This window comes from Phyllobates terribilis, unplaced genomic scaffold (assembly GCF_046119375.1).
Source record: "Phyllobates terribilis strain yellow unplaced genomic scaffold, ASM4611937v1 Scaffold_572__1_contigs__length_1044912, whole genome shotgun sequence".
Taxonomy (NCBI): domain Eukaryota; kingdom Metazoa; phylum Chordata; class Amphibia; order Anura; family Dendrobatidae; genus Phyllobates; species Phyllobates terribilis.
Window position 1 is genome coordinate 1 of NW_027363332.1, and position 22,500 is coordinate 22,500.

At 44.9% G+C, this 22,500-nt stretch overlaps 12 non-coding genes and 2 pseudogenes across 12 annotated transcripts; all 14 read right to left on the bottom strand.

The window, feature by feature from the left end:
• Positions 1–709: 709 nt before the first annotated feature.
• Positions 710–900, bottom strand: LOC141233151 (U2 spliceosomal RNA). The gene has a single exon (XR_012299304.1). It is a non-coding gene; the product is annotated as a U2 spliceosomal RNA (small nuclear RNA).
• A 1,115-nt stretch (positions 901–2,015) lies between these two features.
• LOC141233293 (U2 spliceosomal RNA) lies at positions 2,016–2,199 on the bottom strand. Its single transcript, XR_012299435.1, has one exon. It is a non-coding gene; the product is annotated as a U2 spliceosomal RNA (small nuclear RNA).
• Positions 2,200–2,997: 798 nt separating this feature from the next.
• Positions 2,998–3,089, bottom strand: LOC141233312 (U2 spliceosomal RNA; annotated as a pseudogene).
• Positions 3,090–4,204: 1,115 nt separating this feature from the next.
• On the bottom strand, positions 4,205–4,395 carry LOC141233162 (U2 spliceosomal RNA). The gene has a single exon (XR_012299315.1). It is a non-coding gene; the product is annotated as a U2 spliceosomal RNA (small nuclear RNA).
• A 1,115-nt stretch (positions 4,396–5,510) lies between these two features.
• LOC141233173 (U2 spliceosomal RNA) lies at positions 5,511–5,701 on the bottom strand. The gene has a single exon (XR_012299326.1). It is a non-coding gene; the product is annotated as a U2 spliceosomal RNA (small nuclear RNA).
• A 1,115-nt stretch (positions 5,702–6,816) lies between these two features.
• Positions 6,817–7,007, bottom strand: LOC141233184 (U2 spliceosomal RNA). The gene has a single exon (XR_012299337.1). It is a non-coding gene; the product is annotated as a U2 spliceosomal RNA (small nuclear RNA).
• Positions 7,008–8,122: 1,115 nt separating this feature from the next.
• On the bottom strand, positions 8,123–8,313 carry LOC141233196 (U2 spliceosomal RNA). Its single transcript, XR_012299348.1, has one exon. It is a non-coding gene; the product is annotated as a U2 spliceosomal RNA (small nuclear RNA).
• Positions 8,314–9,431: 1,118 nt separating this feature from the next.
• LOC141233328 (U2 spliceosomal RNA) lies at positions 9,432–9,622 on the bottom strand. The gene has a single exon (XR_012299442.1). It is a non-coding gene; the product is annotated as a U2 spliceosomal RNA (small nuclear RNA).
• A 1,115-nt stretch (positions 9,623–10,737) lies between these two features.
• On the bottom strand, positions 10,738–10,919 carry LOC141233292 (U2 spliceosomal RNA). Its single transcript, XR_012299434.1, has one exon. It is a non-coding gene; the product is annotated as a U2 spliceosomal RNA (small nuclear RNA).
• A 794-nt stretch (positions 10,920–11,713) lies between these two features.
• LOC141233307 (U2 spliceosomal RNA) lies at positions 11,714–11,805 on the bottom strand (annotated as a pseudogene).
• A 1,115-nt stretch (positions 11,806–12,920) lies between these two features.
• Positions 12,921–13,111, bottom strand: LOC141233207 (U2 spliceosomal RNA). The gene has a single exon (XR_012299359.1). It is a non-coding gene; the product is annotated as a U2 spliceosomal RNA (small nuclear RNA).
• Positions 13,112–14,226: 1,115 nt separating this feature from the next.
• LOC141233270 (U2 spliceosomal RNA) lies at positions 14,227–14,416 on the bottom strand. Its single transcript, XR_012299414.1, has one exon. It is a non-coding gene; the product is annotated as a U2 spliceosomal RNA (small nuclear RNA).
• Positions 14,417–20,516: 6,100 nt separating this feature from the next.
• LOC141233212 (U2 spliceosomal RNA) lies at positions 20,517–20,707 on the bottom strand. Its single transcript, XR_012299363.1, has one exon. It is a non-coding gene; the product is annotated as a U2 spliceosomal RNA (small nuclear RNA).
• Positions 20,708–21,822: 1,115 nt separating this feature from the next.
• LOC141233213 (U2 spliceosomal RNA) lies at positions 21,823–22,013 on the bottom strand. Its single transcript, XR_012299364.1, has one exon. It is a non-coding gene; the product is annotated as a U2 spliceosomal RNA (small nuclear RNA).
• Between the last annotated feature and the right edge of the window lie 487 nt (positions 22,014–22,500).

Genomic DNA, 22,500 nt, shown 5'->3' on the forward strand with positions numbered 1-22,500 from the left:
TTATGACACGCGCAGCCAGCGTTCCATTGCCACATTCCATCTACTGCAGGCAGGATACCTGGCTGGCTGAATGTCGCTGAGAAGCTCACAGAGACCGCCATAAGCAACAGTTTAACAGAATGCCACAGACTAATCAACCAAACTTTTTGGGTTGGGTTCTCTTTTATAGTCTGCAGGCATTAAATGAAAGAAGTCAGTGTTCCAGCAGAAGGAGACAACGTTTCAGAAAAGGCATTGTAGCAAACCAAAAAAGAAATTTTAAGCGCAGCAGAGTAACCAGCGCACATACCTGTTAGCTCAGGTGAGTTTAAAAGGCTGCTGTTGATAACAAGGGCATTTGCTAAATAGATGGTGTGTGTGCAACAATATACTGAAAGGTCAATTATATTGTGCAGCTTATCTCACCACCTGTAGTTATTTAGGTGAAAGCTCCAAAATGCTTGCCTAATATGTCTGTTTATCCAAAAGGAAGTAAAAAGGGAGAGCTAGAAAGATAGCATTGCATCACATTACATGGCAATGCAATGCACAGTTGCTGAAGTTGAACCAAAATGAGCTTGTAATCTGGCTTCTGCAACTTTGAACATGAAAAATCCAATGAGGAGAAGAAAAGCAAAGCCAAAGAGTCCATCCCAAAATCCGACAAACAAGCAAAATGAACAAAAAACATTGAATTCAATTCTTTCTGATTTTAGAAACTGCATTAAAGAAGGGGTGCACCGGTCCTGGAGATACTGCAATACCAGGTCAATGCGTGGAGTGGACAGAGCAAGCTCTTTTTCCATCTCCCTGTTCTAAAAATCCATTTAATATATGGTCCCCAGATAGGGGACGTATCAGATATTAAACTGATAAGAACAGATACTACACTTGATCTTAGCCAAAAGGCCGAGAAGCGATAACCAGAATTGGTTTCAAACTACGGAGCCACCCAAGGATCCTGAAAAGTCCATTTGTGGAGATGAGCTCCTGGACTCCCGTTAAGAAGACATGTTGTCAACCTCTAGATCCCTTACATGCCTGCACTTTTCGGCTTGCTGCTGCTGCAATCCACGCGTTTTAGATCTGCATAACTCCACCTCTTTAAACACAGCACCTTCACCCCCTGCTGTTCCCACCCGCCTCAACACCGTTGGAAGGGAGGAGAACCAATTAAGGCGGGGGGTGGGGTGGAACGAGCAGCTGTCTACCCTTAGCAGGAGGGCTCCTGATTACATACCTCTCCTGCTGCTGCTGCTGCTGGCTGTCCAGCAGCAGACTGAAGGTGGCTGCTGCTGTGCACAGGTATATAAAGGCTCAGAGCCTATTATGACACGCGCAGCCAGCGTTCCATTGCCACATTCCATCTACTGCAGGCAGGATACCTGGCTGGCTGAATGTCGCTGAGAAGCTCACAGAGACCGCCATAAGCAACAGTTTAACAGAATGCCACAGACTAATCAACCAAACTTTTTGGGTTGGGTTCTCTTTTATAGTCTGCAGGCATTAAATGAAAGAAGTCAGTGTTCCAGCAGAAGGAGACAACGTTTCAGAAAAGGCATTGTAGCAAACCAAAAAAGAAATTTTAAGCGCAGCAGAGTAACCAGCGCACATACCTGTTAGCTCAGGTGAGTTTAAAAGGCTGCTGTTGATAACAAGGGCATTTGCTAAATAGATGGTGTGTGTGCAACAATATACTGAAAGGTCAATTATATTGTGCAGCTTATCTCACCACCTGTAGTTATTTAGGTGAAAGCTCCAAAATGCTTGCCTAATATGTCTGTTTATCCAAAAGGAAGTAAAAAGGGAGAGCTAGAAAGATAGCATTGCATCACATTACATGGCAATGCAATGCACAGTTGCTGAAGTTGAACCAAAATGAGCTTGTAATCTGGCTTCTGCAACTTTGAACATGAAAAATCCAATGAGGAGAAGAAAAGCAAAGCCAAAGAGTCCATCCCAAAATCCGACAAACAAGCAAAATGAACAAAAAACATTGAATTCAATTCTTTCTGATTTTAGAAACTGCATTAAAGAAGGGGTGCACCGGTCCTGTAGATAATGCAATACCAGGTCAATGCGTGGAGTGGACAGAGCAAGCTCTTTTTCCATCTCCCTGTTCTAAAAATCCATTTAATATATGGTCCCCAGATAGGGGACGTATCAGATATTAAACTGATAAGAACAGATTTTTTTTTTTTTTTTTATCGAAACCCCGAATTCGTGTACAAAACCCGAGTGCGCTTAAAAAAGTGACAAGTGCCACAAAAAAAAGTGCACTAGGATGCTGGTCTTCTTGAAACCCTCTCCAAAAGGAGAAGGGTCCCCCAAACCATTCCCCGTCCCTCCGAGCCAGAAGGCCACAGCGAGGAACAGGGACAAATAGCCACCTCCAGCCGGAGCCAGAGGCGACCCAATCTTACCCCCAATACCTGCCCGAGTTCTCACCCGAGCAAGGCACTGGGAGCCAAAGACTGTGCTCCCCTCCCGGAAGAGGGGAGCCAACAACGCTCTCCTCCCGAAAGAGGAGAGCCAGTGGGGTTCAGGGGGGAGCGGAACCTGATGGCCACACACTCCCCCCCTAGACCTGCCAAGAGAGGAACCCGTAAGGGAACCGCATCCCGACAAAATCCTAGTAAGGACGTGGACACACGTGAAAAAGTGGACACACAGTGACAAAAAAAAATTAAATAAATAGTGAAGGTTTCACAGTATAATACTGCCCGGACCTTCGACCGGGAATTGAAAAATTCCCCATCCTAAGGCCAGAAGGCCCGGAATAAGGGTGTGTGTGAAGAAAGAAATATTGAAGTGCTAGTGCAAATGTGCCATAAACTCAAGTGGGGTTCCCAATCCCAGTGAGTTAAGGCACCCCAGGGTCACCACTCCTGGGGCACTTCACACTTCGGGCTTTCGATCTTCCCCGGCCCAATGGCGTCGATCCGGGGGGCCATGCTTTCCACCAGATGACTATATTAGCCACCTGGCGTACTAACAAGCGCCTAAACCCCAGTGTGCATAATGTATCAATCTACTAGGGCGGCCAACATCCAAAACCGCCTTTTCGAAAGATACTACACTTGATCTTAGCCAAAAGGCCGAGAAGCGATAACAAGAATTGGTTTCAAACTACGGAGCCACCCAAGGATCCTGAAAAGTCCATTTGTGGAGATGAGCTCCTGGACTCCCGTTAAGAAGACATGTTGTCAACCTCTAGATCCCTTACATGCCTGCACTTTTCGGCTTGCTGCTGCTGCAATCCACGCGTTTTAGATCTGCATAACTCCACCTCTTTAAACACAGCACCTTCACCCCCTGCTGTTCCCACCCGCCTCAACACCGTTGGAAGGGAGGAGAACCAATTAAGGCGGGGGGTGGGGTGGAACGAGCAGCTGTCTACCCTTAGCAGGAGGGCTCCTGATTACATACCTCTCCTGCTGCTGCTGCTGCTGGCTGTCCAGCAGCAGACTGAAGGTGGCTGCTGCTGTGCACAGGTATATAAAGGCTCAGAGCCTATTATGACACGCGCAGCCAGCGTTCCATTGCCACATTCCATCTACTGCAGGCAGGATACCTGGCTGGCTGAATGTCGCTGAGAAGCTCACAGAGACCGCCATAAGCAACAGTTTAACAGAATGCCACAGACTAATCAACCAAACTTTTTGGGTTGGGTTCTCTTTTATAGTCTGCAGGCATTAAATGAAAGAAGTCAGTGTTCCAGCAGAAGGAGACAACGTTTCAGAAAAGGCATTGTAGCAAACCAAAAAAGAAATTTTAAGCGCAGCAGAGTAACCAGCGCACATACCTGTTAGCTCAGGTGAGTTTAAAAGGCTGCTGTTGATAACAAGGGCATTTGCTAAATAGATGGTGTGTGTGCAACAATATACTGAAAGGTCAATTATATTGTGCAGCTTATCTCACCACCTGTAGTTATTTAGGTGAAAGCTCCAAAATGCTTGCCTAATATGTCTGTTTATCCAAAAGGAAGTAAAAAGGGAGAGCTAGAAAGATAGCATTGCATCACATTACATGGCAATGCAATGCACAGTTGCTGAAGTTGAACCAAAATGAGCTTGTAATCTGGCTTCTGCAACTTTGAACATGAAAAATCCAATGAGGAGAAGAAAAGCAAAGCCAAAGAGTCCATCCCAAAATCCGACAAACAAGCAAAATGAACAAAAAACATTGAATTCAATTCTTTCTGATTTTAGAAACTGCATTAAAGAAGGGGTGCACCGGTCCTGGAGATACTGCAATACCAGGTCAATGCGTGGAGTGGACAGAGCAAGCTCTTTTTCCATCTCCCTGTTCTAAAAATCCATTTAATATATGGTCCCCAGATAGGGGACGTATCAGATATTAAACTGATAAGAACAGATACTACACTTGATCTTAGCCAAAAGGCCGAGAAGCGATAACCAGAATTGGTTTCAAACTACGGAGCCACCCAAGGATCCTGAAAAGTCCATTTGTGGAGATGAGCTCCTGGACTCCCGTTAAGAAGACATGTTGTCAACCTCTAGATCCCTTACATGCCTGCACTTTTCGGCTTGCTGCTGCTGCAATCCACGCGTTTTAGATCTGCATAACTCCACCTCTTTAAACACAGCACCTTCACCCCCTGCTGTTCCCACCCGCCTCAACACCGTTGGAAGGGCGGAGAACCAATTAAGGCGGGGGGTGGGGTGGAACGAGCAGCTGTCTACCCTTAGCAGGAGGGCTCCTGATTACATACCTCTCCTGCTGCTGCTGCTGCTGGCTGTCCAGCAGCAGACTGAAGGTGGCTGCTGCTGTGCACAGGTATATAAAGGCTCAGAGCCTATTATGACACGCGCAGCCAGCGTTCCATTGCCACATTCCATCTACTGCAGGCAGGATACCTGGCTGGCTGAATGTCGCTGAGAAGCTCACAGAGACGGCCATAAGCAACAGTTTAACAGAATGCCACAGACTAATCAACCAAACTTTTTGGGTTGGGTTCTCTTTTATAGTCTGCAGGCATTAAATGAAAGAAGTCAGTGTTCCAGCAGAAGGAGACAACGTTTCAGAAAAGGCATTGTAGCAAACCAAAAAAGAAATTTTAAGCGCAGCAGAGTAACCAGCGCACATACCTGTTAGCTCAGGTGAGTTTAAAAGGCTGCTGTTGATAACAAGGGCATTTGCTAAATAGATGGTGTGTGTGCAACAATATACTGAAAGGTCAATTATATTGTGCAGCTTATCTCACCACCTGTAGTTATTTAGGTGAAAGCTCCAAAATGCTTGCCTAATATGTCTGTTTATCCAAAAGGAAGTAAAAAGGGAGAGCTAGAAAGATAGCATTGCATCACATTACATGGCAATGCAATGCACAGTTGCTGAAGTTGAACCAAAATGAGCTTGTAATCTGGCTTCTGCAACTTTGAACATGAAAAATCCAATGAGGAGAAGAAAAGCAAAGCCAAAGAGTCCATCCCAAAATCCGACAAACAAGCAAAATGAACAAAAAACATTGAATTCAATTCTTTCTGATTTTAGAAACTGCATTAAAGAAGGGGTGCACCGGTCCTGGAGATACTGCAATACCAGGTCAATGCGTGGAGTGGACAGAGCAAGCTCTTTTTCCATCTCCCTGTTCTAAAAATCCATTTAATATATGGTCCCCAGATAGGGGACGTATCAGATATTAAACTGATAAGAACAGATACTACACTTGATCTTAGCCAAAAGGCCGAGAAGCGATAACCAGAATTGGTTTCAAACTACGGAGCCACCCAAGGATCCTGAAAAGTCCATTTGTGGAGATGAGCTCCTGGACTCCCGTTAAGAAGACATGTTGTCAACCTCTAGATCCCTTACATGCCTGCACTTTTCGGCTTGCTGCTGCTGCAATCCACGCGTTTTAGATCTGCATAACTCCACCTCTTTAAACACAGCACCTTCACCCCCTGCTGTTCCCACCCGCCTCAACACCGTTGGAAGGGAGGAGAACCAATTAAGGCGGGGGGTGGGGTGGAACGAGCAGCTGTCTACCCTTAGCAGGAGGGCTCCTGATTACATACCTCTCCTGCTGCTGCTGCTGCTGGCTGTCCAGCAGCAGACTGAAGGTGGCTGCTGCTGTGCACAGGTATATAAAGGCTCAGAGCCTATTATGACACGCGCAGCCAGCGTTCCATTGCCACATTCCATCTACTGCAGGCAGGATACCTGGCTGGCTGAATGTCGCTGAGAAGCTCACAGAGACCGCCATAAGCAACAGTTTAACAGAATGCCACAGACTAATCAACCAAACTTTTTGGGTTGGGTTCTCTTTTATAGTCTGCAGGCATTAAATGAAAGAAGTCAGTGTTCCAGCAGAGGGAGACAACGTTTCAGAAAAGGCATTGTAGCAAACCAAAAAAGAAATTTTAAGCGCAGCAGAGTAACCAGCGCACATACCTCTTAGCTCAGGTGAGTTTAAAAGGCTGCTGTTGATAGCAAGGGCATTTGCTAAATAGATGGTGTGTGTGCAACAATATACTGAAAGGTCAATTATATTGTGCAGCTTATCTCACCACCTGTAGTTATTTAGGTGAAAGCTCCAAAATGCTTGCCTAATATGTCTGTTTATCCAAAAGGAAGTAAAAAGGGAGAGCTAGAAAGATAGCATTGCATCACATTACATGGCAATGCAATGCACAGTTGCTGAAGTTGAACCAAAATGAGCTTGTATTCTGGCTTCTGCAACTTTGAACATGAAAAATCCAATGAGGAGAAGAAAAGCAAAGCCAAAGAGTCCATCCCAAAATCCGACAAACAAGCAAAATGAACAAAAAACATTGAATTCAATTCTTTCTGATTTTAGAAACTCCATTAAAGAAGGGGTGCACCGGTCCTGGAGATACTGCAATACCAGGTCAATGCGTGGAGTGGACAGAGCAAGCTCTTTTTCCATCTCCCTGTTCTAAAAATCCATTTAATATATGGTCCCCAGATAGGGGACGTATCAGATATTAAACTGATAAGAACAGATACTACACTTGATCTTAGCCAAAAGGCCGAGAAGCGATAACCAGAATTGGTTTCAAACTACGGAGCCACCCAAGGATCCTGAAAAGTCCATTTGTGGAGATGAGCTCCTGGACTCCCGTTAAGAAGACATGTTGTCAACCTCTAGATCCCTTACATGCCTGCACTTTTCGGCTTGCTGCTGCTGCAATCCACGCGTTTTAGATCTGCATAACTCCACCTCTTTAAACACAGCACCTTCACCCCCTGCTGTTCCCACCCGCCTCAACACCGTTGGAAGGGCGGAGAACCAATTAAGGCGGGGGGTGGGGTGGAACGAGCAGCTGTCTACCCTTAGCAGGAGGGCTCCTGATTACATACCTCTCCTGCTGCTGCTGCTGCTGGCTGTCCAGCAGCAGACTGAAGGTGGCTGCTGCTGTGCACAGGTATATAAAGGCTCAGAGCCTATTATGACACGCGCAGCCAGCGTTCCATTGCCACATTCCATCTACTGCAGGCAGGATACCTGGCTGGCTGAATGTCGCTGAGAAGCTCACAGAGACGGCCATAAGCAACAGTTTAACAGAATGCCACAGACTAATCAACCAAACTTTTTGGGTTGGGTTCTCTTTTATAGTCTGCAGGCATTAAATGAAAGAAGTCAGTGTTCCAGCAGAAGGAGACAACGTTTCAGAAAAGGCATTGTAGCAAACCAAAAAAGAAATTTTAAGCGCAGCAGAGTAACCAGCGCACATACCTGTTAGCTCAGGTGAGTTTAAAAGGCTGCTGTTGATAACAAGGGCATTTGCTAAATAGATGGTGTGTGTGCAACAATATACTGAAAGGTCAATTATATTGTGCAGCTTATCTCACCACCTGTAGTTATTTAGGTGAAAGCTCCAAAATGCTTGCCTAATATGTCTGTTTATCCAAAAGGAAGTAAAAAGGGAGAGCTAGAAAGATAGCATTGCATCACATTACATGGCAATGCAATGCACAGTTGCTGAAGTTGAACCAAAATGAGCTTGTAATCTGGCTTCTGCAACTTTGAACATGAAAAATCCAATGAGGAGAAGAAAAGCAAAGCCAAAGAGTCCATCCCAAAATCCGACAAACAAGCAAAATGAACAAAAAACATTGAATTCAATTCTTTCTGATTTTAGAAACTGCATTAAAGAAGGGGTGCACCGGTCCTGGAGATACTGCAATACCAGGTCAATGCGTGGAGTGGACAGAGCAAGCTCTTTTTCCATCTCCCTGTTCTAAAAATCCATTTAATATATGGTCCCCAGATAGGGGACGTATCAGATATTAAACTGATAAGAACAGATACTACACTTGATCTTAGCCAAAAGGCCGAGAAGCGATAACCAGAATTGGTTTCAAACTACGGAGCCACCCAAGGATCCTGAAAAGTCCATTTGTGGAGATGAGCTCCTGGACTCCCGTTAAGAAGACATGTTGTCAACCTCTAGATCCCTTACATGCCTGCACTTTTCGGCTTGCTGCTGCTGCAATCCACGCGTTTTAGATCTGCATAACTCCACCTCTTTAAACACAGCACCTTCACCCCCTGCTGTTCCCACCCGCCTCAACACCGTTGGAAGGGAGGAGAACCAATTAAGGCGGGGGGTGGGGTGGAACGAGCAGCTGTCTACCCTTAGCAGGAGGGCTCCTGATTACATACCTCTCCTGCTGCTGCTGCTGCTGCTGGCTGTCCAGCAGCAGACTGAAGGTGGCTGCTGCTGTGCACAGGTATATAAAGGCTCAGAGCCTATTATGACACGCGCAGCCAGCGTTCCATTGCCACATTCCATCTACTGCAGGCAGGATACCTGGCTGGCTGAATGTCGCTGAGAAGCTCACAGAGACCGCCATAAGCAACAGTTTAACAGAATGCCACAGACTAATCAACCAAACTTTTTGGGTTGGGTTCTCTTTTATAGTCTGCAGGCATTAAATGAAAGAAGTCAGTGTTCCAGCAGAAGGAGACAACGTTTCAGAAAAGGCATTGTAGCAAACCAAAAAAGAAATTTTAAGCGCAGCAGAGTAACCAGCGCACATACCTGTTAGCTCAGGTGAGTTTAAAAGGCTGCTGTTGATAACAAGGGCATTTGCTAAATAGATGGTGTGTGTGCAACAATATACTGAAAGGTCAATTATATTGTGCAGCTTATCTCACCACCTGTAGTTATTTAGGTGAAAGCTCCAAAATGCTTGCCTAATATGTCTGTTTATCCAAAAGGAAGTAAAAAGGGAGAGCTAGAAAGATAGCATTGCATCACATTACATGGCAATGCAATGCACAGTTGCTGAAGTTGAACCAAAATGAGCTTGTAATCTGGCTTCTGCAACTTTGAACATGAAAAATCCAATGAGGAGAAGAAAAGCAAAGCCAAAGAGTCCATCCCAAAATCCGACAAACAAGCAAAATGAACAAAAAACATTGCATTCAATTCTTTCTGATTTTAGAAACTGCATTAAAGAAGGGGTGCACCGGTCCTGGAGATAATGCAATACCAGGTCAATGCGTGGAGTGGACAGAGCAAGCTCTTTTTCCATCTCCCTGTTCTAAAAATCCATTTAATATATGGTCCCCAGATAGGGGACGTATCAGATATTAAACTGATAAGAACAGATACTACACTTGATCTTAGCCAAAAGGCCGAGAAGCGATAACCAGAATTGGTTTCAAACTACGGAGCCACCCAAGGATCCTGAAAAGTCCATTTGTGGAGATGAGCTCCTGGACTCCCGTTAAGAAGACATGTTGTCAACCTCTAGATCCCTTACATGCCTGCACTTTTCGGCTTGCTGCTGCTGCAATCCACGCGTTTTAGATCTGCATAACTCCACCTCTTTAAACACAGCACCTTCACCCCCTGCTGTTCCCACCCGCCTCAACACCGTTGGAAGGGAGGAGAACCAATTAAGGCGGGGGGTGGGGTGGAACGAGCAGCTGTCTACCCTTAGCAGGAGGGCTCCTGATTACATACCTCTCCTGCTGCTGCTGCTGCTGGCTGTCCAGCAGCAGACTGAAGGTGGCTGCTGCTGTGCACAGGTATATAAAGGCTCAGAGCCTATTATGACACGCGCAGCCAGCGTTCCATTGCCACATTCCATCTACTGCAGGCAGGATACCTGGCTGGCTGAATGTCGCTGAGAAGCTCACAGAGACCGCCATAAGCAACAGTTTAACAGAATGCCACAGACTAATCAACCAAACTTTTTGGGTTGGGTTCTCTTTTATAGTCTGCAGGCATTAAATGAAAGAAGTCAGTGTTCCAGCAGAAGGAGACAACGTTTCAGAAAAGGCATTGTAGCAAACCAAAAAAGAAATTTTAAGCGCAGCAGAGTAACCAGCGCACATACCTGTTAGCTCAGGTGAGTTTAAAAGGCTGCTGTTGATAACAAGGGCATTTGCTAAATAGATGGTGTGTGTGCAACAATATACTGAAAGGTCAATTATATTGTGCAGCTTATCTCACCACCTGTAGTTATTTAGGTGAAAGCTCCAAAATGCTTGCCTAATATGTCTGTTTATCCAAAAGGAAGTAAAAAGGGAGAGCTAGAAAGATAGCATTGCATCACATTACATGGCAATGCAATGCACAGTTGCTGAAGTTGAACCAAAATGAGCTTGTAATCTGGCTTCTGCAACTTTGAACATGAAAAATCCAATGAGGAGAAGAAAAGCAAAGCCAAAGAGTCCATCCCAAAATCCGACAAACAAGCAAAATGAACAAAAAACATTGAATTCAATTCTTTCTGATTTTAGAAACTGCATTAAAGAAGGGGTGCACCGGTCCTGGAGATACTGCATTACCAGGTCAATGCGTGGAGTGGACAGAGCAAGCTCTTTTTCCATCTCCCTGTTCTAAAAATCCATTTAATATATGGTCCCCAGATAGGGGACGTATCAGATATTAAACTGATAAGAACAGATTTTTTTTTTTTTTTTTCGAAAGCCCGAATTCGTGTACAAAACCCGAGTGCGCTTAAAAAAGTGACAAGTGCCACAAAAAAAGTGCACTAGGATGCTGGTCTTCTTGAAACCCTCTCCAAAAGGAGAAGGGTCCCCCAAACCATTCCCCGTCCCTCCGAGCCAAAAGGCCACAGCGAGGAACAGGGACAAAAAGCCACCTCCAGCCGAAGCCAGAGGCGACCCAATCTTACCCCCAGCACCTGCCCGAGTTCTCACCCGAGCAAGTCACTGGGAGCCAAAGACTGTGCTCCCCTCCCGGAAGAGGGGAGCCAACAACGCTCTCCTCCCGAAAGAGGAGAGCCAGGGGGGTTCAGGGGGGAGCGGAACCTGATGGCCACACACTCCCCCCCTAGACCTGCCAAGAGAGGAACCCGTAAGGGAACCGCATCCCGACAAAATCCTAGTAGGACGTGACACACGTGAATAAGTGGACACACAGTGACAAAGAAATTAAATAAATAGTGAAGGTTTCACAGTATAATACTGCCCGGACCTTCGACCGGGAATTGAAAAATTCCCCATCCTAAGGCCAGAAGGCCCGGAATAAGGGTGTGTGCGAAGAAAGAAAATTTGAAGTGCTTGTGCAAATGTGCCATAAACTCAAGTGGGGTTCCCAATCCCAGTGAGTTAAGGCACCCCAGGGTCACCACTCCTGGGGCACTTCACACTTCGGGCTTTCGATCTTCCCTGGCCCAATGGCGTCGATCCTGGGGGGCCATGCTTTCCACCAGATGACTATATTAGCCACCTGGCGTACTAACAAGCGCCTAAACCCCAGTGTGCATAATGTATTAATCTACTAGGGCGGCCAACATCCAAAACCGCCTTTTAGAAAGATACTACACTTGATCTTAGCCAAAAGGCCGAGAAGCGATAACCAGAATTGGTTTCAAACTACGGAGCCACCCAAGGATCCTGAAAAGTCCATTTGTGGAGATGAGCTCCTGGACTCCCGTTAAGAAGACATGTTGTCAACCTCTAGATCCCTTACATGCCTGCACTTTTCAGCTTGCTGCTGCTGCAATCCACGCGTTTTAGATCTGCATAACTCCACCTCTTTAAACACAGCACCTTCACCCCCTGCTGTTCCCACCCGCCTCAACACCGTTGGAAGGGAGGAGAACCAATTAAGGCGGGGGGTGGGGTGGAACGAGCAGCTGTCTACCCTTAGCAGGAGGGCTCCTGATTACATACCTCTCCTGCTGCTGCTGCTGCTGGCTGTCCAGCAGCAGACTGAAGGTGGCTGCTGCTGTGCACAGGTATATAAAGGCTCAGAGCCTATTATGACACGCGCAGCCAGCGTTCCATTGCCACATTCCATCTACTGCAGGCAGGATACCTGGCTGGCTGAATGTCGCTGAGAAGCTCACAGAGACCGCCATAAGCAACAGTTTAACAGAATGCCACAGACTAATCAACCAAACTTTTTGGGTTGGGTTCTCTTTTATAGTCTGCAGGCATTAAATGAAAGAAGTCAGTGTTCCAGCAGAAGGAGACAACGTTTCAGAAAAGGCATTGTAGCAAACCAAAAAAGAAATTTTAAGCGCAGCAGAGTAACCAGCGTACATACCTGTTAGCTCAGGTGAGTTTAAAAGGCTGCTGTTGATAACAAGGGCATTTGCTAAATAGATGGTGTGTGTGCAACAATATACTGAAAGGTCAATTATATTGTGCAGCTTATCTCACCACCTGTAGTTATTTAGGTGAAAGCTCCAAAATGCTTGCCTAATATGTCTGTTTATCCAAAAGGAAGTAAAAATGGAGAGCTAGAAAGATAGCATTGCATCACATTACATGGCAATGCAATGCACAGTTGCTGAAGTTGAACCAAAATGAGCTTGTAATCTGGCTTCTGCAACTTTGAACATGAAAAATCCAATGAGGAGAAGAAAAGCAAAGCCAAAGAGTCCATCCCAAAATCCGACAAACAAGCAAAATGAACAAAAAACATTGAATTCAATTCTTTCTGATTTTAGAAACTGCATTAAAGAAGGGGTGCACCGGTCCTGGAGATACTGCAATACCAGGTCAATGCGTGGAGTGGACAGAGCAAGCTCTTTTTCCATCTCCCTGTTCTAAAAATCCATTTAATATATGGTCCCCAGATAGGGGACGTATCAGATATTAAACTGATAAGAACAGATACTACACTTGATCTTAGCCAAAAGGCCGAGAAGCGATAACCAGAATTGGTTTCAAACTACGGAGCCACCCAAGGATCCTGAAAAGTCCATTTGTGGAGATGAGCTCCTGGACTCCCGTTAAGAAGACATGTTGTCAACCTCTAGATCCCTTACATGCCTGCACTTTTCGGCTTGCTGCTGCTGCAATCCACGTGTTTTAGATCTGCATAACTCCACCTCTTTAAACACAGCACCTTCACCCCCTGCTGTTCCCACCCGCCTCAACACCGTTGGAAGGGAGGAGAACCAATTAAGGCGGGGGGTGGGGTGGAACGAGCAGCTGTCTACCCTTAGCAGGAGGGCTCCTGATTACATACCTCTCCTGCTGCTGCTGCTGCTGGCTGTCCAGCAGCAGACTGAAGGTGGCTGCTGCTGTGCACAGGTATATAAAGGCTCAGAGCCTATTATGACACGCGCAGCCAGCGTTCCATTGCCACATTCCATCTACTGCAGGCAGGATACCTGGCTGGCTGAATGTCGCTGAGAAGCTCACAGAGACCGCCATAAGCAACAGTTTAACAGAATGCCACAGACTAATCAACCAAACTTTTTGGGTTGGGTTCTCTTTTATAGTCTGCAGGCATTAAATGAAAGAAGTCAGTGTTCCAGCAGAAGGAGACAACGTTTCAGAAAAGGCATTGTAGCAAACCAAAAAAGAAATTTTAAGCGCAGCAGAGTAACCAGCGCACATACCTGTTAGCTCAGGTGAGTTTAAAAGGCTGCTGTTGATAACAAGGGCATTTGCTAAATAGATGGTGTGTGTGCAACAATATACTGAAAGGTCAATTATATTGTGCAGCTTATCTCACCACCTGTAGTTATTTAGGTGAAAGCTCCAAAATGCTTGCCTAATATGTCTGTTTATCCAAAAGGAAGTAAAAAGGGAGAGCTAGAAAGATAGCATTGCATCACATTACATGGCAATGCAATGCACAGTTGCTGAAGTTGAACCAAAATGAGCTTGTAATCTGGCTTCTGCAACTTTGAACATGAAAAATCCAATGAGGAGAAGAAAAGCAAAGCCAAAGAGTCCATCCCAAAATCCGACAAACAAGCAAAATGAACAAAAAACATTGAATTCAATTCTTTCTGATTTTAGAAACTGCATTAAAGAAGGGGTGCACCGGTCCTGGAGATACTGCAATACCAGGTCAATGCGTGGAGTGGACAGAGCAAGCTCTTTTTCCATCTCCCTGTTCTAAAAATCCATTTAATATATGGTCCCCAGATAGGGGACGTATCAGATATTAAACTGATAAGAACAGATTTTTTTTTTCTTTTTATACCATTCAGTAAAATTTTTCAAGCAACAATCAATAGTATAAAAACTCATACTACGTTGCCCAGTCTTACATCATAATGGTACTTTCTTTATTTCATATTTATAACTTTATACTGAAACAGTTGTAATACCTTTTGAATGGACAAAAAACTATAAAACATACCATTATCATAAAAAAAGACAGATCACAACACTTAAACAAGGACTTACTGGTACTTTACCAGTGACCTCCATTTTTTTACTTTCCAAAAACCTTCTGAATCAGAGCCACCACCGCCACGGCTGTCCCATAAATAAACTATGTATAACCTTGACAAAACCATCCTAACACAATTATTAACTGAGATTATTTTCCTTTTAAATAAACACAAATTCCTAACGTCCCACAGACTTTCTATTACACATGCCATTATCAACCACAACAATCTCTCTTTCACCCGGCTACTTGCACCCATCCCAAACATTACCACTCTCCAATTTATAAAATTCACGCCCGCTAGTTCCTTGCATAAACCACCCACTCCCTTCCAAACACTCTGAGCATAATCACAATTCCAAACCAAATGCATAACAGTTTCACTCGCCCCACATCCATCCCTCGGACATACCTCTGTTCTAATCAGATCCCTCCTCTTCTGTACCTCTCTCACAGGCAAAATCTCATGCAAACTCATCCATACGATATCACGCTGCCTATTCGATATTCCTTTTATACTCAGGTTCCTCCATACACACAACGCTTCACTCGATCTCAAGCCCCTAATGTTACATTCAAACTCTCTAACACGCATCCTTCTCCTTACATTCCTTATCACTTTGAAATCACCCATAGGAACATCCAACAAATCATGCTTGACAACAAATTTTTCAACAAACTCATACCACACTGGACATTTAAACGAAACAGGCACTCTTGCATCCCTTCTCATCCATTTCAACCCAAACAACATCCATCCAGCCATATATTTAATCATAAAAGCCGTCTTGTTATCCCTACCTAACAGAACAACCACCGTTTTAATATAATTTAAACCAAGACAAAATTCAAAATTTGGGAAATCCATTCCCCCATGTTCACGTAACTTACACAAATATTCCCTTTTAAGTTTTTCCATCTTACTTCCCCAATAAAACGTAAAAATTAGCTTCTCAATCCGCCTAAAACCCCTATAAGGGGCTGGAAAAACCACTGACACAAAAAGTAACATAGGAAGAATCACTGACTTAATAATAAGGACTTTGCCTGACAATGTCAAGTCCCGTAACCTCCAAAAATTTAACTTCTGTTCAATCCTCTTACCGCATTCATCCCAACTCTCATTCCCTTTCAGATCTTTGTTAAACCACACCCCCAAAACCTTAATAGCACCTTCTTCACATATCACACCATCCATCCTAACACTCGAATCCCCGAAACACTTAAAGCTACACTTCCCCCAATTCACCCTAAAACCAGATGCACCACAAAAGAAATCTAAAAGCAACCTTGCTCGATTCATAGCAGCCATATTATCACTCACCACAACAACATCGTCCATATACCCCATTACCTTTACAGTCTTTCCACCACTCCCTGGGATTAGAAGACCATTCATCACTTTCTCTTTCCGAATCATGCACAACAGGGGCTCAATCACACTTATAAACAGGACAGGGGACAACGGACACCCCTGCCTGACCCCTGATTTTATGCACACCTTCTCACTCAAACATCCATTCACTAACACTTCACTCACCACACCATCATACAAACACCTTATGGCATTCACAAAAACACTAGGAAAACCCATCCTAACTAACACCTCAAACATAAACGCATGCGACACTCTATCAAAAGCTTTCTCAAAATCCACACAAAAAACCATACATTTCCCCTTCCTAAACATACAATCTCCAATTACGTCTCTCAACAACAAGAGGTTATCAGTCATACACCTACCTGGCACCGCGCACACTTGATCATCACCAACCACACTTCCAATCACCCCACGCATACGGTTAGCCAGAATTTTGCTAAAGACTTTATAATCTGCATTGAGTAATGTAATCGGCCTCCAATTACGCAAATTCTTTTTCTCACCCTTCTTATATAGTAAAACAACTACTCCTTCTTTCATGGAATTACAAAGTACACCATTCATCCACATATATTGACATACCTCCACAAAATCAACACCAATCACATCCCATGCTTTTACATAAAACTCCACAGGCAACCCATCTTTCCCAGGTGTTTTATTCTTTTTCGCACCATCCACCGCCTTTTTAACCTCATCAAAAACAATATCCTCACTCAAACACTCACGTTCCCCTGATTCAAGCTGACTCTCCAACATACCTAACACATGCTCTTTCAAACCCCCATCCACCCATTTAGACTCAAATAAACTACTATAGAAACTATGTACCTCATCCAACACTTCCCTTCCAACCACAGTCATACCATTATCATTTACAACCTCATCCAACTCATCTTTTTTACTGCACATTTTTTTAAAAAAGTACCTCGTACACTTCTCATCCATATCCAAATGCTCAACTCTCGTCCTAAAAATAATTTCCTTCCCACGCTTTTCCAAAACACACTTCATCTCATCTCTCGCTCCTCTGAGTTGATCACTAACATCAATTCCTTTCATACTCATTTTATGTAACCACTCAATCCTCATATTTAAATCTTTAAATCTGCCTCTTTCAATTGCTGCTTTTTTATAACCCCACCTCCTAAAAAAATTCTTAATTTCCACTTTCACCCAATCCCACCATACAGTCACATCCACAAAATTATTTTTCCTAGACCTCCACCATTCATACTTACTTTCGAAGTCTCTCATAACCCTAACATCCTCTAACAACCTAACATTTAGCTTCCATACCCCAACACCATGCACCTTTTTTTTATCACCTTCAAACATACCCCACAAACATTCATGGTCTGTGAAAGAAAAAACATGCTGTTTAAAAAATTTACACACCAAACCTCTATTTGTATACAGCATGCGGTCAATCCTGGACACTATTCCTCCCCTATCAGCTCTATATGTGGCCGGTGGTGGCTTACTCAAAAATTCCGCTGCATCTAAAAAAGAAAAATCAGATGTAATTTGATTAAGGACCTTACCCGTGACATCAATTTCCCCTTCAGAAACACAATTGAAATCACCAACTAATAATATTGGAATCCTTCCAGGCAAAAATAAACGTATTTTCTCTAATAGTGCTAACCTATCCCCTTTGTTAATTGGACAATACACGTTAACAATTTTCACCCTCCACCCTCTCCCCTTAACCACTGCCATTATACAACGACCTGGCTCCACCACCATATAATTTTCAAAACTTAAATCCCTATTCCCCAACAAAATCCCCACACCATCATTTTTGTTTGTCATTGAACCTGACCAAATACTATGCCCATATACCCAGTCCATTTCAGGAGGTGACTCTTCAATTCCGCACTCTTGCAGACAGTAAATATTTGCTCCAAGATTTTTTAGTTCTTCCAGTATAGCCAATCTTCTAGGCTTAGATTTTATAAGCCTTACATTTATTGACAGTACACTACAGCCCACGTTGGAGCCCATTTTTTAACCATATTCGGTAAAAAAGAACATACCCCCCACCGAAGAGTCAACCTTTCTCGTCTTGAAACTCGATTCCTGATGTTAAGCAGAGAATGCTGGCCCCCTCCTCCAAAAAAGACCTCCTAGGAGAGGCACTGTAGCTCTCGGGATAGCTCCTATCACTTAAGGGGCTGATGCTCCCAATACTGGCAGGTGAAAAATCTGGGCGGAACTTCTTTGCAGAAGACACATCAGAGTCCTCATCAGGGGGCCTCACCACAGCCCCGGTGAAGTCACCCTGGCCACCACCACCTTCATGAATTGCCTCTGAGCTTTCCAAAGCCAACACCGGCATTGTGGAGAGTGAACCGCTCACTTCTCCCTCACCACTCATATCAAGCAGAATTGACATATCTGCAGGCTCTATCTCAACAGCGCTTCCACCAGCAGGATCGGGTGCTTGCTCCATCTCTTCCATGAAGTCCCTTACTGCCTCGATCGCCTCACCAATAGTGGCGGCAGTAGTAGGACGTGGGGACACGGCCTCTGCATATGACCTGGAACGATGGGGACAGTCCTTGAAAGCGTGTCCCTCCTCGCCACATGCATTACAAACCATGGAGTTAGTACACTCCATTGCCAGATGACCCTCTTTATTGCATTTCCCACAAAACTTCTCCACCGTGCAGTCCTCTTGGTAGTGTCCAAAGGATTTACACTTCCTGCAAAAACGCGGAGCACCAGGAAAAAACATATACCCTCTATCCCTCCCGATGGCAAAACTGAGGGGAGGGTAGTGGATACCCCCAGGTCCCTGGGGGTCCTCCTGGAACCGAACAAAAAACTTGTGTTTGCCAGTCCACAAGCCCACCTCATTCCTCACCTTGTGTGAGTAGGACACATAGCTGCAATGAAGGTTCAGGAATCTAGTAATGTCCTCCACATCCACAAGGGGGTTGTGCATAAACACAACAACTGGCACTTCCCCCTTAGTATACAATACCGTGAATGTAAGCCCATCAAGAGCCGGATGATCCAAGGCTTGCTGATCCTTTAGAGTCTTGAAAAGATTCTGGCAAGCTGCCATACGATCAAGGACTAAAACGTACCGGCCATTCTTTGGGAACTCCTGTAGGCAAATGATGTCTCCACGACCAACATTCAAAATCTTGAAGATGACGACTTCCACCAAGAACCGCAGGTTAAAGAAATTCCTCTTCGACTCCTCAATATCAATGCGAAAAGCATTTTTGACCCGAATATCATCGGTCCCGGCATAGCGAATCTTGACGCCCATTATCACCTCTCGTTTCCTCTGGACCCCCCCCAATAGCAGCAGGCAGCTTAAGCCACCTAAGTGGCGATGCTGCAAGGCCGAGGGGGAGACACTATAGGATCCTTCTGACCAGATACAAGATCTAAGCCAAAAGGCCGAGAAGCGATAACCAGAATTGGTTTCAAACTACGGAGCCACCCAAGGATCCTGAAAAGTCCATTTGTGGAGATGAGCTCCTGGACTCCCGTTAAGAAGACATGTTGTCAACCTCTAGATCCCTTACATGCCTGCACTTTTCGGCTTGCTGCTGCTGCAATCCACGCGTTTTAGATCTGCATAACTCCACCTCTTTAAACACAGCACCTTCACCCCCTGCTGTTCCCACCCGCCTCAACACCGTTGGAAGGGAGGAGAACCAATTAAGGCGGGGGGTGGGGTGGAACGAGCAGCTGTCTACCCTTAGCAGGAGGGCTCCTGATTACATACCTCTCCTGCTGCTGCTGCTGCTGGCTGTCCAGCAGCAGACTGAAGGTGGCTGCTGCTGTGCACAGGTATATAAAGGCTCAGAGCCTATTATGGCACGCGCAGCCAGCGTTCCATTGCCACATTCCATCTACTGCAGGCAGGATACCTGGCTGGCTGAATGTCGCTGAGAAGCTCACAGAGACCGCCATAAGCAACAGTTTAACAGAATGCCACAGACTAATCAACCAAACTTTTTGGGTTGGGTTCTCTTTTATAGTCTGCAGGCATTAAATGAAAGAAGTCAGTGTTCCAGCAGAAGGAGACAACGTTTCAGAAAAGGCATTGTAGCAAACCAAAAAAGAAATTTTAAGCGCAGCAGAGTAACCAGCGCACATACCTGTTAGCTCAGGTGAGTTTAAAAGGCTGCTGTTGATAACAAGGGCATTTGCTAAATAGATGGTGTGTGTGCAACAATATACTGAAAGGTCAATTATATTGTGCAGCTTATCTCACCACCTGTAGTTATTTAGGTGAAAGCTCCAAAATGCTTGCCTAATATGTCTGTTTATCCAAAAGGAAGTAAAAAGGGAGAGCTAGAAAGATAGCATTGCATCACATTACATGGCAATGCAATGCACAGTTGCTGAAGTTGAACCAAAATGAGCTTGTAATCTGGCTTCTGCAACTTTGAACATGAAAAATCCAATGAGGAGAAGAAAAGCAAAGCCAAAGAGTCCATCCCAAAATCCGACAAACAAGCAAAATGAACAAAAAACATTGAATTCAATTCTTTCTGATTTTAGAAACTGCATTAAAGAAGGGGTGCACCGGTCCTGGAGATACTGCAATACCAGGTCAATGCGTGGAGTGGACAGAGCAAGCTCTTTTTCCATCTCCCTGTTCTAAAAATCCATTTAATGTATGGTCCCCAGATAGGGGACGTATCAGATATTAAACTGATAAGAACAGATACTACACTTGATCTTAGCCAAAAGGCCGAGAAGCGATAACCAGAATTGGTTTCAAACTACGGAGCCACCCAAGGATCCTGAAAAGTCCATTTGTGGAGATGAGCTCCTGGACTCCCGTTAAGAAGACATGTTGTCAACCTCTAGATCCCTTACATGCCTGCACTTTTCGGCTTGCTGCTGCTGCAATCCACGCGTTTTAGATCTGCATAACTCCACCTCTTTAAACACAGCACCTTCACCCCCTGCTGTTCCCACCCGCCTCAACACCGTTGGAAGGGAGGAGAACCAATTAAGGCGGGGGGTGGGGTGGAACGAGCAGCTGTCTACCCTTAGCAGGAGGGCTCCTGATTACATACCTCTCCTGCTGCTGCTGCTGCTGGCTGTCCAGCAGCAGACTGAAGGTGGCTGCTGCTGTGCACAGGTATATAAAGGCTCAGAGCCTATTATGACACGCGCAGCCAGCGTTCCATTGCCACATTCCATCTATTGCAGGCAGGATACCTGGCTGGCTGAATGTCGCTGAGAAGCTCACAGAGACCGCCATAAGCAACAGTTTAACAGAATGCCACAGACTAATCAACCAAACTTTTTGGGTTGGGTTCTCTTTTATAGTCTGCAGGCATTAAATGAAAGAAGTCAGTGTTCCAGCAGAAGGAGACAACGTTTCAGAAAAGGCATTGTAGCAAACCAAAAAAGAAATTTTAAGCGCAGCAGAGTAACCAGCGCACATACCTGTTAGCTCAGGTGAGTTTAAAAGGCTGCTGTTGATAACAAGGGCATATGCTAAATAGATGGTTTGTGTGCAACAATATACTGAAAGGTCAATTATATTGTGCAGCTTATCTCACCACCTGTAGTTATTTAGGTGAAAGCTCCAAAATGCTTGCCTAATATGTCTGTTTATCCAAAAGGAAGTAAAAAGGGAGAGCTAGAAAGATAGCATTGCATCACATTACATGGCAATGCAATGCACAGTTGCTGAAGTTGAACCAAAATGAGCTTGTAATCTGGCTTCTGCAACTTTGAACATGAAAAATCCAATGAGGAGAAGAAAAGCAAAGCCAAAGAGTCCATCCCAAAATCCGACAAACAAGCAAAATGAACAAAAAACATTGAATTCAATTCTTTCTGATTTTAGAAACTGCATTAAAGAAGGGGTGCACCGGTCCTGGAGATACTGCAATACCAGGTCAATGCGTGGAGTGGACAGAGCAAGCTCTTTTTCCATCTCCCTGTTCTAAAAATCCATTTAATGTATGGTCCCCAGATAGGGGACGTATCAGATATTAAACTGATAAGAACAGATACTACACTTGATCTTAGCCAAAAGGCCGAGAAGCGATAACCAGAATTGGTTTCAAACTACGGAGCCACCCAAGGATCCTGAAAAGTCCATTTGTGGAGATGAGCTCCTGGACTCCCGTTAAGAAGACATGTTGTCAACCTCTAGATCCCTTACATGCCTGCACTTTTCGGCTTGCTGCTGCTGCAATCCACGCGTTTTAGATCTGCATAACTCCACCTCTTTAAACACAGCACCTTCACCCCCTGCTGTTCCCACCCGCCTCAACACCGTTGGAAGGGAGGAGAACCAATTAAGGCGGGGGGTGGGGTGGAACGAGCAGCTGTCTACCCTTAGCAGGAGGGCTCCTGATTACATACCTCTCCTGCTGCTGCTGCTGCTGGCTGTCCAGCAGCAGACTGAAGGTGGCTGCTGCTGTGCACAGGTATATAAAGGCTCAGAGCCTATTATGACACGCGCAGCCAGCGTTCCATTGCCACATTCCATCTATTGCAGGCAGGATACCTGGCTGGCTGAATGTCGCTGAG